Raw genomic sequence first — 4,394 nt, 5'->3', positions numbered from 1 at the left:
GTGTATATGTGTGGATGTGCGTGTGTGTGTGGGATTGTGAGTGTTAGGTACGGGTGTGTGTGTGTTTATGTGTGTCTGTATGTGTTTCCGTGTGCGCGTGTGTGTATATTTTTTGTGCGTGCGTGTATGTGTATATTGTGTATGTTTTCGTGCGTGCGTGTGTGTTATGTATGTATGTGAGAGGTGTGTGTGCATGTGTGTATATGTGTATGTGTGCATGTGTGTATATGTGTATGTGTGTGTTTATGTGTGTGCGTGCGTAATAGATAAATTTGCGATATTTGTATTTCTATAGCGTAGGTGTACATAAATTATATTATTCTTTGATACTGTATGGACTAAGATATCCGCTGACTGGCAGAGATGATGTTTTTAATATCAAGGGACATACCACTTAAATCAACTCCTGCTCGATTCGTCTCATCGTCATTTTCACAGCAGCCACAAACCGGATGTGTCTGTTCACCTCCAGCAATAGAGACCAGTCACCATATTTCATTCCATAATGGCTACCTCTGAAGAGCGCAGAGTTACATAATTGAACTTTTACCTAACAATACGTTGAACCCCTAGTGTGAAACCGTTTGGTAAGATAGGCCGTAATGAGTATATAATGCTGTGCACTGAACAAATGTGTGTGTGTGTGTGTGCGCGCGCGCTTGTTTGTGGATCATTTTTTCGCATCCTATATACAGCATCTCAAGTGCTATAAGGTCAAACACTTTATGGGGAAAAGTAAAAAACAAAATAACAAAAACGAAACAATCCCTTACCTCAGAAATTTCCATTATTATTACGATATAACAGTTGATATCGCTAAAGCATAGCTATTCCATTGCTCTTTGCTGGATCATTCACGCAAAAGCAATATCAAATTCCCTTGATTCTTGACACGAAATTCACTGTTTGAAATCAGTCGTACATCACTGGAAATATTTGCTATCTTTGTCAACGAGAAAAGTGTCAGTGATTAAAAACAAAAACAAAAACAACACAAACAAAAACGTATGAATTAGCATGATCAAATGCAGCTTGTTCTTTAAGCAGCATTTAAAAAAATAATCGAACACATACAAATTCATAGGAATTACCACTACAAGCAAGGCACATCCAGACTGACGTCAATATGGATGTGTATGGGGTGGGATAGGTAATGGACAAACGCTTGTCTGCGGTTTGGCTTGCAGTGCTTTCTTATCTGAGATCGAAGTAGTGTTTGTCTTATGTAGCATTCAGAGAGGCATTTTCAGACAAGATAATATTCATTTATCATCCTTTTTGTGGAGGCGCGTGGCTAGTGGTTGGGGTGTCAGCACCATGATCGTAAGATTGTGGTTTCGATTCCTTGACCGGGCGACGCGTTGTGTTCTAGAGCAAAACACTTCATTTCACGTTGCCCCAGTCCACTCAGCTGGCAAAAATTAGTAACGCTGCGATGGACTGGCGTCTCGTCCAGCTGGGGAACACATACGCCATTGAAACCGGGAAACCGGGCCCATGAGCCTGGCTAGGCTTTAAAAGGGCGCATTTATTTTTTATTTATTTATCATCTTTTTGGTATTGAAGTCTCTAACTTGGTGGTTCACAAACAATGTGTCGCGACGCAATGTGGCGGAGAAGGTTTGAGCGTCTTGATAAAAGTGTTCATTATTTTGATGTTCACATGGTGCAGGTATAGCTATATGGATAGGCGCAGGCATTTAGAAAAAGAATGTTTCAGCGATCGAAATCGAATTCACAGTTTTATTAATTATCAAGCAAATTTCCGACCTTTCGTTTTCTCCCCTCTGGACATAGAGATTTATGTGAATGAGTTAACCTCTGAGACCTTTTCCAGTCATGAAATGGCAATTCTGGACAACGCTTTTGTTTTAGCTTGACCGACTTTAATGAGCAACAATATAAATACGTGAGCCAAATAGCTTCCAGCCTTTTTGGTCGCTGCCTCTGATCAATGAGCATCCCGGTACAGAATGAAGAGAGGGACAACGCTTTCTATACTCACTGTTTGACAATACATATCTCACCCTTTCCTTCTCTCTAGCAGCACAGAGATGAAGCTAGCCCACACAGAGAATGAGCTATGGATCTATAGAATATATTTACTGCAACAAACAACGACGCGATGGCGTCCTTTTTTTTTTATATATTGTAACGTCATCATTATTCATATTAAATAAATGGTAATCGTCATAATTAATTGTTTTTCATTCATTCCTTTCTCCAGTGTATCTTCACATTCAAACAATGTCGTTACGATGTGCTTTCTTTGTTTTAATAATAACCATACTTATCTTTCATCTTTTATTTGCTTTAGTCATTTGGACTGCTGCCAAGCTGGAGCACCACCTTGAAGGGTTTAGTCGAACAAATCGATATTAGAACTTATTTTTAAGTCAGGTACTTATTCTATTGGTCGTCTTTGCTGAACCGCTATGTTATAAAGATGTAAGCAAATCAACACTAGTTGCCAAGTTTTACTTTGGGCATGTATTTTCTACTATATGTTTGGGCAGACAAATGCCTTGTGAGTGAATTTGGCAGACGGAAACTGTGTGGAAGCTTGTCATATATGTTTGTATGTGTGTGTGTGTGTGTATGTGTGTGTGTGTGTGTGTGTGTGTGTGTGTGTGTGTGGAGGTGTGTCTTCGTTTTGTGCTTATCCTACTTGACAACCGGTGTTGATTTGTTTACATCTTCGTAACATAACTGTTCGGCAAAGGAGACCGATGAGAATAGGTACTTGATTTAAAGATTGGTACTGGTGTAGATCTGGTCGATTAAACTTGTCAAGGCAGTGCTCCAGCATGGCCGCAGTCCAATGACCAAAAGCGTAAAAGATAATGTTTTTTTATATATAAATCCCACTCTATCTTTTTCTTGACTTCAAGTCCATACCACCCTTATTCAACTGTTTGTATTCAACTGCTATTCAACTGTTTGTCTCTTATCCAATTTTTAAATCTCATTGTCATCCATTTTAGTCTGTTTCCTCTTCTTGTTAAAAATTTAGTTTAATATCAACATTTTTTTTGGTTAGAAGATAATGACTTTAATGTAGAAAATTCTTCCTTGCAATCGCATTTCTCATTTATTCCTACACTGTATGCCTATAATTCAGACCGTCTCATGATCCCAGCTGACAAAATGGAAAAGGCGTTGCCCCGGAGGATGGTGAGGAATTGGTATCCTGTACACCACGAAGTTCCCCCTACCTCCAAAAGATTAACGAACATCTAATTTAATCTGTGGATATCAGACTATGCTTGAGAAATGAAGTCCAACGTCACTCCTAATATAGTATTATATAAAAAGCATTTTATTAGTCGAAATTATGCCTTTTCTACTTTCATTTCTCTAGTAGCATATTGGTTTTGTTCTTGCTCTTTATAACTACAAAAATATCTTTCCTAAAAAAAAAATATATATATTTCTTTAATATCCTGTAAAAGTTTTTATAACTCTTGTAGAAAATACTCAACTCTTTAGAAATAGGTTACCTTATTTTTAAGGTGTGAGTATCTGCTGGATTTGACACCCCCTTTGATGTATACGTCAAGGCAATCCTTCCCGCGGATAGCATATCTGATATGCTTCAGGGGTAAGTAGTATCCGTAGTCATTTTAGGGCAGCTTCTGATAATGTGGATGATATCTTCCACACTGGTATAGCAAAACCAACATTTATTATCACAGCATGGAGGTTCCGTGGATTCTTTGTCCCTCTTGTTTATCAGGTATTTGGTAGCTATCTCCTGTTCCTGGACAGCGAAGGCATATCCTTCTAAGTGGGATGTAATGTATCTATCGCAGGTCCAGGAGAGGCTATTCTTCCTGTCAATGCTGTTGCTGTCCTCTAGTTTACGAAATGGATATGTATCCTTGCATTACTTTTTGCTTGATGTTTGCTTCTCCTCCATGCTTCTGTTTCGGTAGGTCAGTCCAGCCTCGTTTGAATCACATGAGACAGTTGTATTTTCAGTAGTGTTCACTGCTCTTACCACTAGGCCATGTGTCTCCACAAATAACATTTTTTCTTAATACTTTTTATGTAGTGGTCGAACGAAAATCTGACTTTCGTTAGGAGTGGTCCACACAACCTTCCATGATACAGAGACTGGGAGCCTATTTCAGTTCGGGAGTGAATCGTCATCGCATGTCACTTAGTCGCAAACATATGTTATATAGCTGCAATAGAATGGTGTATCACCAACAATAATGTGATTTCTCTAAGACATCACCCAGTAATCTATCAAGTCCGTTTACACATTTCTCAATACATACTCCTGTTATGACTTCTCTCCCTCATTTTATGCCTCCATCGTAGATGGGTAGATTTGCTAGTATTTATATGTATATATATATATATATATATGTGTATATATATATATATAT

At 38.4% G+C, this 4,394-nt stretch overlaps 1 long non-coding RNA gene across 4 annotated transcripts in view; it reads right to left on the bottom strand.

Annotated features, from left to right (window-relative positions):
• Positions 1–4,394, bottom strand: part of LOC106877281 (uncharacterized) — a 107,476-nt gene that overhangs the window by 35,367 nt on the left and 67,715 nt on the right. For 2 of the 4 annotated variants that reach the window (XR_008264877.1, XR_001410361.2), the window contains exons 1-2: positions 2,006–2,128; positions 774–943 (exon numbers count right to left, since the gene is read on the bottom strand). The exons of 1 other annotated variant lie outside the window; for it this stretch is intronic. This is a non-coding gene — a long non-coding RNA (uncharacterized LOC106877281). Of the gene's footprint in view, positions 1–773; positions 944–2,005; positions 2,129–4,394 lie in introns of those variants that run through there. One more of the 4 variants, XR_001410362.2, reaches the window with a different exon arrangement.

Source organism: Octopus bimaculoides, chromosome 9 (assembly GCF_001194135.2).
Source record: "Octopus bimaculoides isolate UCB-OBI-ISO-001 chromosome 9, ASM119413v2, whole genome shotgun sequence".
NCBI lineage: Eukaryota > Metazoa > Mollusca > Cephalopoda > Octopoda > Octopodidae > Octopus > Octopus bimaculoides.
Note: the sequence above shows the minus strand (reverse complement) of the source record. Positions and strands in the feature narration are given on the sequence as shown.